At 36.2% G+C, this 15,516-nt stretch overlaps 1 pseudogene; it reads left to right on the top strand.

The window, feature by feature from the left end:
* The first annotated feature begins 5,142 nt into the window (after window positions 1-5,142).
* On the top strand, window positions 5,143-14,367 carry LOC150021093 (small ribosomal subunit protein uS5 pseudogene; annotated as a pseudogene).
* Window positions 14,368-15,516: the final 1,149 nt, after the last annotated feature.

Below are 15,516 nucleotides of genomic sequence, written 5' to 3'. Positions count from 1 at the left end.
TGATATACCATTATATTGGCCATAAAATATGTCTTCCCATAATGTCCCTTTTGCCCTTTCTTTCATCATTAGCACATGTTTTATACTTTCAGTCCAACACCTGAGATCATTCCTCCATGGAGAAAACTAGATCATTTGTGACCTTAAAATACTATACCCAGGTCAAAGTCATTGATAAGAAAAATATATAAAAACTTGAAACATCTTTTTATTGATCTTCCCTAGGCTCAAGATGCAGATGTAAATAATGAGGGAGGTAGGGAGGGCAAGGTGTTAGAGGCAGAAGGAAAACCTTGCTGAAGACCTATTGAAAACAGAGGCTGTGGGGAGAGAGGCCTAGTTCTGACATGCACAGCTTGGCTTCAGGAGAAGAAAGAGCCAGGGCCGAGAGTGAGCAAGGGGCAGACAGGCAGCTGTGCTTTTTAGATAATGTGAAACTGATCTCTATGTCACCAGCTTAATAATGGCCATGACATCACATTGCCTTGATAAATAATTTTAAATGTTCACTTTAGGAGAGAGTGAGCAATCATTCCCTATCTTTACTGGAAGTGGATCAAGTTGCGGGTCTTCAAAGCTAGCTATCAAATATTATGAGAGCAAGAAAATCAGTTTCCTAACTAGTCTCTGGAAAAATAATGTAGAACTGAAGGAAGGCAAAGGGGAATAAAAAGTATGACTGGAAAATCCAGGGCACACACAGATAAAAGCTTTAGAACAAGGATCAGAAACTCAAGGTTCTACATGGGACAGTAAGGTCACATATATAATGAGATTGGCCAGGTGAACTGGAGAGCACATACAGATCAAAAGCTTCAGTTGAAGGGTCAGTTCAGAGACAGGACAGAGGGGGTCAGAAAACCAGGTCTTGTGTAAACACTTCAGATTTTAAATTAATTAATTATTTTATATTTAATACAAGTGTAATCTTTATTGCTTTTGAATTTTTTTTCCAGCTTTATTGGGATCTATTTAATAAATAAAGAATTGTACCTTTCTAATATATACATTTAGATGAATTTGGACATATGCTACAACTGTAATACCATCACTGGAAGAGGGTGGGGGATGGGTGAAAAGGGGAAGGGGACTACAGTCAATAATTTTGTGGTTAGTTTACACAGTAACAGATGATTACTAGAATTAGTGGGGGTGATCAGGCTGTAAGGTATAAAAGTATCAAACCACTATATTTTATACTTGAAACTAGTATAACCAATGTAAGATTGTATACCAAACATAATTACATTTTTTTCAAAAGAAGGCGCTTGGAAAACATTTCAATATTTAGAGTGGCTGTTAAAATAATTTCCAATTACACAGGCATTTAATTCAAAATGTTGTTTTGAAGGACATCCATTTCTATATATGGGCAGCTTTTGCATATATATAATAGTATCATTATTTATGCATGAATATAGCATGGTAATGTAACTAATCACAATGTATAATAATAGAACTAAACTATGTGTATGTGTTTGTGTGTGTGTATTAAAAGAATAAGGATGCCTCGGAGACAGACTAAGGATGCCTGGGAGACAGACAGAGTGTCATTCTGAACACTATGAAAGCTTAGGCAATTTACTTCACTCATTTCACCCTCAGTGTGTCCCTCCATGAACAGCCAATAACCCCTAACATTGCCTGCAGGAATTCTATAATAAGGATCAAATTACATTACAGGTGAGAGTGTTTTGTCAAAAGTTATAATGTTTATATTACAGTAAGCCTTAACATTTGGTAATGCACTCTTGCATTTTTCATACAATTTCTTCTTGAAACAAAGGAGAAAATATAAGACCTGTGTTAGCTGACATCACTTAGTCACAAACAGCAGCAAGGAGAATATTGCAGTATAATTTAACCCTACCAACTCGTCAGTACAGAAGTTAGCTGGCTGTTTGCCAACAAAATCTCTCAGTATTATTTGTTTACTGAAATTAAAAAACTAGCAGGAGAGTTCACTGATATGGGATTAGAACACATTTGTCTTTTAGAAAGAATATCCTGCAAATCATCCATCCTTTATGTGGGATTCTTAAACATTAAATACAGCCTGTAGTAACACAATATTATACAATTATTCTAGTTGACTAACCTCTTTCTAAAAGTGCACTAAAGATAAACTGAGCATAAGTTTATACAATACTCATTATTCAACGGTGCCAAACTCCAGAATGTAGTCATAGCAACAAATAGAAAGCTCTGCTAGTCCTGGGAATCATGGGAATTTCTCCCTCAATCCCTCACAACTCACCGGATAACCATAATAATACTTAGAATTTTATCCAAGGTTGTATAACTAATCCTTCTTGATATGTGATCAGACCTTAGTACAAAGTAAGTCTGTATTTGCAGATTTCATTCCTGCATGTTGGTAGGGATTAAGATAAAATTACCAGTTGGAAGAAGGTTGAGAAAACTGTATATTTAATCCCAGTAAAACTACTTTTCAACTGTCTTGTGACCTCAGACAATTTAATTCCCATTTTCTCATGTTAGTGTCCTAATGTATAAAATTAGAGAGTTGGATTAGGTGATCTCCAAGATTCCATAAAGTTCCAATTTTCACTTTGGAGTTCAATAACAAAAAGTTTATATCAAGTATGTACCAGAGCCATGTGAGCAATGAATAAATATTTATTATTATTATCCCACTTTGGCTCATTGTTTTTTCTCTCCAAAACATTCCAAAATGATCATTGCTTTAACTATTTTTACATCATTTCTCTTCAGTAAGATTAAAATTAAATTTACTCGATTACTTTTCTGAATTATGAAGTGGAAAAATAGTGTATATATTTTTGTGTTTTATTTAGCCTTGGATATATTTTGCATATCAATTTTAGGGATGAAAATAACCTTCAAAACCTTCAATGCATGTCTGAAGGTGTATTTCTGTAGAACTATTCAAAGAAGTTTTCAGATGCCAAAGACTCTTACAAAGCAGTAAGCCCATGTCTTAGCCTTTATAGAAATAACAATATCCAAGACTGCAGAGTCAGGTAATAACTTATCGTCTACAAGAACAATGTGATTTCTGCTTTAATGTGCAACTCATTCATAAGCAATGTCTCCCAGAAAGCAGGGCTTGAAAAATAACAAATGTCTTTTGATTTATGCATCTATTTCCATAGATGGGAGAGTTGACACATTGTCAAACAATCTCCATAGTACAGTTATTCTAGAAAACTAAAATTTATTTTACTATCTTGGTCTACACCTTTCAAAGTATTTAAGAATTAAGGTTAAATTTCTACCTACACGCATGGTTAAGATCACTTATCAACCACAACTATTTATTTAGTACATGTCACATTTTTTAAATAGTCTGGTGTGGCAAGGGTTAAAATATAAGACAAGTCTTGCCCCGTGTGGTAGCACACGCACGCACACATGCATGCATGCATGCACGCATGCACACACACACACCATTAGATAACTACAAAGGCCTAAACTGCATGAAACTAACAATCCATGAAGAGTTTAGAATGGAGAAATATCAGTGAAAGATCTCTATTAAGGAACTCTCCTTTGAAACAAATGGGTCTTGAAGAAATAAAGCATGAAAGATGGTTAAAGTTTGGATGGATAGGAAAGATACTGAAAGGACATTCTCAGGAAATACAGGGAAAATATGCTGAGACCATTTGGAGCTCAGCCTGGCCAATTTGTTGGGAAGAGAGGAACTGTCAAAAAAATTGTTTCTACCTTTTATCAGAGTGTAGTAAATATATTGAAAAATAAGAAGGTGTCAAAGGGCAATTTACACTGGGTAAACATCTTCATCCAATAAATAATATGGAGTTGGAAGTATGGAAACAATCCATTAAAGATAAAATGTGGCAATGCTATGAAAGATGGACTGACTCTGAAAAGCAAGCAACAGCTAGGAGACCAATTAGGAGGCCCTTCCAAAAATCTCAGTACAAAGTGAATATGATCCACAATGAGTGCAGAAAAAATTGATAAACTGTGGCATTTGATGAAAAACACTGCTGGCATTTATTTGCATAACTGTTTTAAAGTAGATAGAAAGAATCTTGAGAGACTGAATTTAAAACTCCACTACAGAGAAAAATAAAGCTTTTAGAAAGAGGGGCCAATTCAAGACAGATGTTGGAACAGAAAAAATTAGTTAGGGGTGTTGAGTTTGAATCTCAATGTGGCAAATATAGAAATATAGGATGCAGAAGAGAATTTGAATATAATGAATATATTTGAGAACTATCAACTAAAACCATAAAAGTAGATGTAGTATATATGAAAATAAGTATGGTATAGTTTGTAATATTTTTAAGGTTACAAAAATTTGGAGAATATAATGAAAAGTATAAATCTCTTCCCCAGGTAAAAGGAATACTTAAACTAGAATAAACAAAATTCCACATGTTATTTTAAGAGGTTTTCAGACTCCATCGATCTTATCTAAATCTCAGGATAGCATGAGAAAGGAACAAAGGAAAAAAGATAATACCTACTATTTTTTTTAGCAAATATCATTTTACTATTTTCATACATCATCTCATACAGTAGTTTTGTTCATCTCCACAATAGTGAATAATGTAAAAATAATTTTCTTCTTTTACAGAAAATTGCCAAGAAAGAAGAAATTAAGTGCATTGAGGATTCTTACATCTGATCTTCCATATAGCTATCTTTACCTTTGTTAAAGAGAAGTTATTGTGTTGCTTTTTTAAATGGTAAAGAAAAAAAGATTTTATTTGAAACTATTGCAATAGGGGAGAGAGCTTGAACTCAATTTCAAATACAACAAAGATAGCTGGGAATTTATATCCAATGAGCAGAGTGAGGGAGTCAGCAGATGAAAATTTATTAAGGAATTTGATTAGAATCAAGGATAGGGTTGTTGCTAAACTGTATTATTGATAAAGGTAAACAAAGACGATCAGACACCAAGGATGGGAATATTATTAATAAACCAACTTAACAGATTCTTTGATAAAACTGGACTCAGCAAGCCAAGAGCAGGACCCAAGAATGAGTCCTTGTCAGGAAAACTGGTTTTAAAGGATTCTGACTAGAATATGATCCAGATGGGGGCCTCCATCAACCTCTTCCCTTTGCATTCATATCTTCATTCAAAAATGTTTATTCATCTCGCATTACATGATAGGCACTATGTTAAAGGTACTAAGGTCAACTAGACAGGTGTGTCCCTATGCCTATGAGGCTTGGATAATTGCTACTCCTCCTCTACATCCCAGCTCAGAGACACACGCCCCTCTGAAGACTTCTCTGACTCCACCTCACCTGGGTCTACATCCCCCCACAACAGACTTAATTCCCGAAGGTGCAATCCTCCCTCTTTTATTGTCTATGTATCCTATTAGACTGTCAGCCCTATGAGGAAATTGGCTATGCCTGGTTCACTCAGTCCCAGTAAATAGCACTAAACCTCATCGAGCAGTAACTTGGAATATAGTTGATGAAGTCTGCAAAATAGAGACAGACAATGGAAGCCAGAAATAGATAAGTGACACCAAAACACTAGCCAAGAGAGATGCCGAGAATATGCTGTTTCTCAGATATAAGGACTATAGAAAAAATGAAATGAATGAGGAATTGAAAATATATTGTCAACAGTAAGAGTACCAAGATCCTTCTGAGTTCCCAGGAAGCCAAATGGCCAAGGAGGTGGGGTTTTAGATGCAATTCATTAGAACACAGAACATCCGCTTGATCCCAAAGCAAATGGAAGCAGCTACAATACTTTTAGCTAATAGTTCACAGAGCTCAGTTTAATTCATGGTTTAGAAATTTCATTTTCTGGACCTTACTTTTCTCTTCAGTAAAATGTAGGCTGGGGATAGGGGGAATGTTGGAAGTTTAATACATAGTGCAATACATATGAGCAATAATTCTAAGAGTCTAATATCCCATGGCCAACATATGTGTTTTTGAGTCAGAAGGTTGTTAAAGGAATTAAAGAGAAGGTGACATAGAAGTTGTGGTGGTCAGTGGTGTTTAATTAATAGCATATCATTTCTATTTTTTACAGCCAATTTCCACACAAGTATCATTTCTTATTTTCTAACTGAAAATAAAATGATAAAAGAGCTTTGAATTGGGGAAGAAGGATAATTTGTTTAGTGAAAAGCACATGCACTCTAAAGACCAACTGCCTGGGCTTGAGTCCTAACTCTGTCACCTACTAGCTATGTGACCATGGGCAAATACTTTAATTTCCTCATAAGACAAATGAGAATGATCATACCTTCTTCATGTGGTTCTTACAAGTATCACACAAATCAATACCTGTGAAAACAAGAATGTTATCTAACACACAATAAAAGCTTCCAAAATGCTTGACATTATTATAGAGCAAGAACACCAAAATGGGTTGACAAGCAAGTGTGAAGCACTATAATAAGCATATTTACATAAATTATATCATTTGAGACCAGCTATAAAATGATGTAAATGAGAAGTCTAACAATCAAGTCCTTTCACTGATCTCTATATTTGGGTATGTCAGTGACTCCTGTCACCTGAGTCCTACACATGGGTCTGCACTCAGTGCCACTCTGATGTAGAATATTACTTGGATCTTGTAATTGGCAGCACAAGGTAAGTGTTGAATTAAAAACAAAAAGAAATTAAGAAGCCTCTTCATAGTGAATTTCTATAGGCTTTTTCATGTTTTGCTTTTTCTGCAAATTCAATATAATGACTGACTTTTCTATATCTGACTAATTTATTTGAAATGACAACTCAGGACATTATTTCCCTTAGTACACTGAGAATCTAGGATAATATTGAAGGATTAATACTTCTACTGTTTGCTAAATCTGAGTCCTGATGGATGTGCTATTCAGTTTATGCCTAATTTCATAAACAACTTAGGATTTATGTTCTCACCCGTATATTCAGCACAAAAACACAAATTTTGTTCTTGTTAATCCATGTCTGAATAATAATTTCAATTTTTGATTATTAGTGATGCAATGGTATCCTAAAGCCCTACAAATAACAGATGTGCATAAAAAGTAAAGTAAAGTTAGATCAGGAACAGAAATTTTTTTCAACTTTCCTCCTGTCTATGATTTCCTCCCAGATGATCATTTCCACATTGAGAACTCTTTGCCAAACCCTAAACAAACATTTAGAGTTTTAAATGCCAATATTGAGCATCTGCATGCTTGAGAGCAATGATTAGAGACAAAAATTGGACAACATGAATGTTATTTATCATCACTGTGGGGTTCTGGATATAATGTGCCTTTAATCATTAGCACTTGTATTGCAAATTTCAGTTTACAGTGGAATAGTCATGTGTATTTTGTCCTTGGAACAACCCTGTAAGTAGGTATCCATTTTCTTGTAGTTGACAAACTATGAAATTGAGGTGCACATAAATGAGTCAGTAACAGAAGCAGGACCAAACCCTCTGATTCTCCTGCCATGCGTTACTGTCCCTGTCCCTTCCTGTCCAGTCCTGTCCTGCTAATTCAAACACCAGTTTCTTTTCACAGTGCTAAGTGTAGAATGACATTCTACAGTGATTTCATGTGTATTATCTGGATTTTCAGTGAGATTATAGCAACATGTTAACAATACAGACATATAAGAGAGCACTAAGCTCAGCCCACAAGCTTTCATGAAAATAATGGTTCAGCCCTTCATTGGTCTATTTATTCTTCAATAACTTCAAAAAATAATTCACGTTTGTTACTTCATCCTCAAACCAAAAGCTGTAGACAACTGGTTTTATTTGCATTAATGAGCTGCATACAGAATGTTAATTTTTGGTAGATTTGACAATGCAACAGTCATATAGAGCTTGCTTTAGAAACAGCTGTAAAGACATAGAAATTTCTAAATTCTTCCAGGTCAGCGATTCTCAACTTTGCTGCATGTTAGAATCACCTGGGGAGCTTTCAAAATATATCAATGCCCAGGTCCCACCCCCAGAGTCAGATTTAATTGGTTTGGCATGCCTGGGCACTAGGGGTTTTTAATCGATTTTATTGGGGTGACATTGGTTCACAAAACCATACAAGTTTCAAGTGTACAAATCAATGAAACATCATCTGCATACTGCACTGCGCTGGGCACCAGGATTTTAAAACCTTCCTGAGTGATTTTAATGTGCAGCCAGGGTTGAGAAACACTAACTTAAGACATAACCTAGAGTAGTGCTCCCCAATATTGGCCATATATTAGAATTCACTGAGGTACTTTTAAAAATACTGATGCCAAGATCCAATAAAATCAGAGGCTCTATAAATAGGTTTTAGGCATTGGTAGTTTTTAAAGCTCCACAGATGATTTTGTCATGTAATCAAGTTTGGGATTACAGCTCTAAAATCCTTACGACTGCCCTGACTCATGTGGCTCAGTTGGTTGGGGTGTTGTCCCATAGACCAGAGGTCACGGGTTCGATTCCCAGTCAGGGCACATATCTAGGTTGTGGGTTCAGTCCCTGTTTGGGGCATGTATGGGAGGCAATTGATCGATGTTTCTCTCTCTCTCTGGAATCAAAAAGTTAAAAGGTAAAAATAAAATCTTTACAATTCAATATGGGTCTATAGATTAGCAAAAACAATCAAACAAAAAAGCAACAAAAGCACACAGACACACACTAGCACCTGAAAGCTTGCTAGAATTGGAGAGTTTCATGCTCTAAAGACATACTAAATCAAAATCTGCCTTTGAACTACATCCCCAGGTAATTAGCATGCATATTAAAGTGTGAGAAGTTCTGTTCTTGATTCCTTTTCTAAAGACCTGAGGGCAATGTTAGCTTTTCCCAATTCTCCTTTCTTCTCATTTCACCCTATTCTCAAGTATCATGTGAAAATGTACTACCAACTATTGTAATTGGAGTAAATTGCTTACCATGCCCAATTGCCACAGAGTAGAAATATAATTACTTATACCTTATTATCATTAAAAAGTTATTTACTAAACTAATTCCTGAGCCTGAAATTCAGAACCCTTTATAATATAAACTGAGTTACCACTTTTTTTCTAACCTTTCACCGTCTATTCCCACCCTACACTATTCCCAATATAGAATGCTATGTTCTCCCAAGCATGATCCAAGCTTTTCTGCCTCCTGTCTATGTGTCCATCTCTACCTGACATGCTTTCCTTCCGTGTTCAAGTACATGCTTTGAAGCTCAGTTAATGCCATTGCTCTATGGAGATTTCTCTCATTCCACCCCATCTGCAAATAGTAATAATCTCTCCTAGCAGTAAATATTCATAGCATCTACCTATAATTTTCATGTCTTGTTTTACATTCTTCATGTCAGTTTTCCAGACTTGTGTTATATCCTCTATTAGGTGAGAAGTTATGTTAAGAAAGAATCCATGCATAATTTACTTCTATAAAATTCACACTACCTTTCTCAGAACTATATGTATAGTAGGTATTTTTTAATATTACTCCTTACAGGTTTTTACATTTAACCAGTTCAAGCCAGTTTTCTTAGTAGAGTGACAGGTGCTTTTCCCTCTGAACTTAAAAAACTTTCACTTTTCTCTGCTCATCAACTCAGCCATGAATAGATCAGCATTTCACAATCTATGGCCTTTGCAGAATATTAATTGTAGTTAACTAAGGAAGATAATTTATGGACAGTTTGAAAATTTTTATTCACCCAAACACCTTTTCTAAGAAACTTTTCACAGGCATTGTTTGCTCTGCATGACACACTTTGGGATATTTTTTAATAATAATGAGTGATAAATCATCCAAGAAAAATTTATAAATACTGGGGTTTCCAAGGCTTCCAATATCATCAACATTTCTTCCTTTCCAAAAAGAACATGGAAGTCCTGGCCAAAAATGACAGAATATTACTATAGTATGACTGTCAGACTGAATGGGTGAAGTTTTGGAATCAAATGTCATCATAGGAAGAATACAAGAAAATAACAAAATACTATGCTGTTACATTTCAGAAATAAGAAAGTAATTATTAAATTCTAACCACCTTAGGAAACAAACTTGCACTATTGATGGTTTTGGATGATTTGTATTCTATTCTGCTTCCTTGAAAATATGAAAGAAAAAAAAAGAGAAAGGATATAAGTAGAAAAATACTTTTATCACTGTCAAAAGTCTCAGAAGCTTCAATGATTTTGAGAAACAAGAACAAAGAAAGCCACAGCACGAGATAACAGATGGTACTAATTAGTAACTTAGAATTCATTATAAACCATGTCAAAGTTGACTTGCTATTTACAAAAATATTTCTGAGCAGTTTTCTAAAAGCACTTTCATAAATACACTGGAATATTCCACATCATTTTATCAGTGTTTAAAAATCCAAAAAGGAAAAGACAGGAATGTAGATGCTATTTTGTTATTATTTCCCAGCCCTGGCAATGCCTTGCCAAAGAAAATGATGAACCACCCCTCCGTTTCTTATTAGATGACTTTAGAATGGAGGAATAAGTAGAATGGAGGGGATAAGTAGCTTTGTCTCTCCATAAATAAAGACTGAGGAAAAGAGGTCAGATATATTTATTTCATGTCTTTCTGATGTCTATATTTATCTCTTTAACTCCATATTCCAGGCAATCCTGGTGACTATGTCCTTTATTCCTGTTTCCTATAAAATAATAAAAAAAAATTTCTGAAGCTTTTAATTGATGATTCTGAAAACACAAGGACTAAAATAATAAGATTCTTGGTAGAGAAATATTTCACACTGACTTTGTGTCTCTTCAAATGTTTTTAAAATAATGCCCCGCTACCCTCTGTATCATTGATTACAGTGACATTGAAAATATTCATGTATCAACCAGCTTTCCCTGGCTATAAGCTTTTATTTATTTATTTATTTTTGCTTTATTTACTCATAAATATCAATGCCAATTGAATTGTCAGAGGATTTAACAATATTTTGCTATCATTTAACAAGTGGTTCCTAAACTTACATATACACTGAAATTATCTGGGTTCTTATAAAAATATTGATGCCAGGGACCCACCTTCAGAAATGCATATGTAATTAGTCTTGTATGTAGCCTGAGGATCACTATTTTTAACATCTTCTATGTAATTCTAGGAGGCAAACAAGGTTGAAAAATAACAATTTAGCCCATGGATTTTAATATCTGTTTTAAACCTCTGTGTATTAATGACATGAGTCCTAAAACTCTACTTCACCATTTCATTTCAGATTTTTATTGGATACTTTCCAAATTCAGGAAATTTTTCTAAACACTAGACTCCAAATCTGAATACAGGTGACCTGCTTAATGCTGATAAATAATAATTAGTAATAATTAGTATGGAAGCACTTTTGAGGAAGAGAAGGCAACATAAATGCATAGATGCTACCTTCATTTCCTCTTAGAGCCCCCTGAAATGCTGACCATTTGTTCGCAGCTACTGTGAATATATCCTGGTAGTCACCTTTTCCCTCCATCAATTTCAGACACTACTAGTTGTACTCTAACATTTTAGGAATGATTTCCATTTCTTTTTTCTTTGCCCTTTTGTCATCGGCAGCCGTCCGTCTCGAGAGACGATGGTGTAGCTTCTTAAGAGTCTATCTGCACCGCCGAGAATGGCTGTGCAGTCCGACTCAGGAGTGACACGGTATCTGTCTCCTCCCGTGTTGAATCGACATCTTGCGATGACGCTGGAGTGTCCTCTCCAGTGGAGCTGAAGCTACAGAGCCTGGGCAGAGTGATATGGAGGGTCTGCTGTTGCCCATGCAGCAGACCCCCCCTCTCTTCGCAGCTGAAGGGTCCAAGGGAAAGACGGAGTCAATACAGCTTGGCTTCAGGTGCGCCGCAGGAGTTGCCGGTGTTGACTACAACGTCAAACCGCCTTAGGGACTCCGGCTCTGGATTTTCTGTCGGGGTTTACTCCCTTAGCCTTTCCCCGGAAGAGGTATGCCGCAAGGCAGCGGAGGTTTTTTGGAGTCCCTTAGCCTTTCCCATGAAAGTCATAATACTAAATGATTTAAAATAAAAATTTAATCAATACAGGCATGAACTTGTTAATCAAATTGTAAAAGCTATTTAGAAGTCTTATTAATAAAAACTAATACATAAAAATGTAAATCAGTGAAAAATCAATTCGCTCAATGTGACATTCATGAAGCTTCTCCTCTTAGACTCCATGTTCTCTCCAGTGTAACACTGGCTATATTATGTGCCACATGGAAAATATCCAAGGAAAATGGCCTTATAAGAAATAGTTCTATCTTCTGGGAAATAATTCTTTCTTGTTGAAAAAATAGCTCATTCAGAAAAGCCATTAAACAGGGGGGATAGGTTAAATATCATAATGGAACAATAATTATGAACTCCAGTCTTCAACATTGCCTATATATATATTCCACACTTATGCTTAATTATCCCCTCTTTCAAACTGTAGAAGATGCTTTTTGTGACCTGTTTTAAGCCTATCTGCCATGAGCAAATCCAGGGTCCTTTGGCAGATAATAGTACTTGCTGAAGAAGTTTGAGTTTGGTAAACTGTCCCCAACAACCTTGCTATTAAATTATAAAGAAAGCATTTCTCAAGGGAAAAAAATGCCTAAATAAAAACATTTATTAACTAAACATCTATGATCAAGTTAGTGCAAGATAAATTACACAATCTGTTCTCTGCCTTAAGAAAGCCCAGCCTTATTGTTATTTCAGGGTTCAAAATATCATCTTGCAAGAGGCAGGATTCAGGTACCTTATAATTATTATCCTTATAGTTTTCATTGGACAAGCAGCAGTAAGGGTTTACAGCTAGAAACTAGATAATTGAGAATTTTGTTGGTGAAGGGTACAGGTCTTGTTGGATTCTTTGACACTGTTTATAAAAGTGTATGCAGTGTCTCTTAAACATTTATGACCATCCATTTTTTTTAGAAAGTTTCATTTTACTAAGTAAAGACAATTTCTGGTATTCATCCATTTATTGTATTAATAGGACACTAAGTTCACCCGTTTTTGGCATCACAATGACAACTAACAGAATTTGGATTACAGCTCTAGAAATATAGACATCATATTTAGCTTCTTCTGAGGTAGAGGCTTACCAATGTTCAGAGTGTATGTCCCTGAGTAGAATTTCAGATGTACCTGGAAATTACTTACACAACAATTATAATTATACCTATTTATACATACATATATACATACCACATACATACATTGTATATATACATTATATACACATGTTTGTTGTTTACATATACATAGTTTAAACTAAAGTATTTAACATAACTTATTATATCAATGTCATTTCTGCTTTTATTCTGGCAGTTGTTTCCTTCTTATTTCATAATTGTTTTTTGCCTGTCTGCTTCCCTTACACAATGAAAAGCTCCTTGAGGACATAAATACATTATTTATTCCCACATGCATGATACTCCATAAATATGCTTCATATGTGTTAGAAATAATAAACTATCTTCTAGAACTTCTAATTCTTGCTCTATGTTTGACATTTTCACTTTCAACTTCTTTGAAATTCATCTTCTTTGAAATTATGATTTGAGCTTCTTCTTCCAAGCAAACACAGTGGCAGATGATATTGGTGCTGCGGGAGGGCCTGGTGGCCCTTGGGGCCCTGGAATGGGAGGCTGTGGAGGCTCTTGAGGACTTGGAAGTGGTATCTTGGGGCCATGGTCAGGGCCTGGGTCAGGCTTAGAGTTGGGTCAAGGCCGCAGAGCTCAGAGAGGCAAGGCCAGGACAAGTGGATCCCTGTCACCAACCTGGGCTGTCTGGTGAAGGACATGAAGATCAAGTCACGGAAGTAGTTTCTGTCTCTTCTTCCTGCCCATCAAGGAATCTGAGATGACTGACTTTTTCTTGGGGGCATCCCTTAAGGATGAAATTTTGAAGATTATGTCTGTGCAAAAGCAGACATGCACTGGCCAGAGGACCTGGTTTAAGGGATTTGTCACCACTGGGGACTACAATGGACCTGTTGGTCTGGATGTTAAGTGCTCAAAGAAAGTAGCCACTGCCATCTGTGGGGTCATAATCCGGCCAAGGTCTCTATTATATCCTGTGCGGCAAGGCTCCTGGGGGAACAAGATTGGCAAGCCCTCCACTGTCCCTTGCAAGTTGATTAGGCACTGTGGCTCTGTGCTAGTGCACCTCACCCCTGCCCCCAGGGGCACTGAGAAGCTGCTTCTGATGAGGGGTGGGAATGATTGCCACACCTCAGCCAGGGGCCAAACTGCCACCCTGGGCAACTTTGCCAGGGCCACCTTCAATGCCATCTTCAAGACCTACAGCTATCTCACACCCAACCTCTGGAAAAACCCTGTGTTCACCAAGTCTCCCTTTCAGAAATTCATTGACTGCCTTGTAAAGACCCACACCAGGGTTTCTGTGCAGAGGACCCAGGCTCCAGCTGCAGCCACTACATAATTTTATACAGGAAAAATAAAGTGAATCAATCCTGTTAATGATAATAAAAAAATAAATTATCCCTTGATATTCTTATCTGAAAAATAAAGGGGAATCTAGGCTGAATTGGTCATTAAGTGCTTGTTGGCCATTAGACTTCAGAAATTTAATTATCGCATAGAGGGAAAAAAAGAAAGACTGCAAGTGACCTCACATGACTCAACAACCCAGTACAGAACATGTTTTCCTAACAAGACCATACATTTGTCATCACTAACAAACAGCCCCACCGTAATCGCAAATTCCAGCCATTTATTTTGTGAGGGAGAAAATAAATTGGAAAGACACAATCATCATTATTCATTTACCTTGCCGGGCATTTCCATCCTACTTGTTCTAGCTTTTCCTCGCAAGCATGTTGAAAGATAAATGTGAAATGGTTTGCCAGATTCATTTTGAGAAATCACTGATTGAGAGATTAAAACTGACATTTATTTTTGCTTCTATAAAGGCTGACTCCTGAGATACCTAATCATTAAAGTATTTTAAGAGGGAGTAACTCTTAAAAACTCCTGACAATTTGTGAAGCTAATTGTACCTCCTACAGTTTTAGCCATAATCTGAACTAGGTATATTTCTCTCCCAGCAGACAGACTATTCCTCAGAAACAATATAGAAAGACACAGAGTAGAAATCACTATATTCCTCTGCATGGTTATGGCAGTTCTCTGTGGCTGGTGTTACTAAGGAAGGGGATGAGGGTCTGGCTTTCTGATGCTGCAGCCTCTGCAGTCCCTAGATACAATCATTGTTACAGCAATTCTTTTTCAGAGTTGGACTAACTCTGGACTTCAGAGTTAATCTCTCAAGAAATGTACATTGTTTAAGTCATCCCTGAAGAGGAATGCATGACAAACAGGAAGAGACATCATTTTCTTGCTCAATTCTTGTATTGTTCCACGTCTCCAACACCTTGAAATTGGGGTTGCCAGATCTGTCTTTGAAAGAAGGATGACCCAGAATGCCCACTGAGACTAGTAAGAAACTAAAAAATGATAAAAACTGTCCAATTTGTGAAATCCTGAGTTTTTCTGGAGTTTTGAGTCATTCCTCTGCACTAAATAGAAAGAAAGACTTCAGCTCAGTTATGTATAGGAAACAATGCACACG

Source organism: Furipterus horrens, unplaced genomic scaffold (genome assembly GCF_987537825.1).
Source record: "Furipterus horrens unplaced genomic scaffold, mFurHor1.1.pri manual_scaffold_1, whole genome shotgun sequence".
Classification (NCBI taxonomy): domain Eukaryota; kingdom Metazoa; phylum Chordata; class Mammalia; order Chiroptera; family Furipteridae; genus Furipterus; species Furipterus horrens.
The sequence above is the reverse complement of the archived record's forward strand: the minus strand, read 5'-3'. Positions and strand labels throughout refer to the sequence as shown.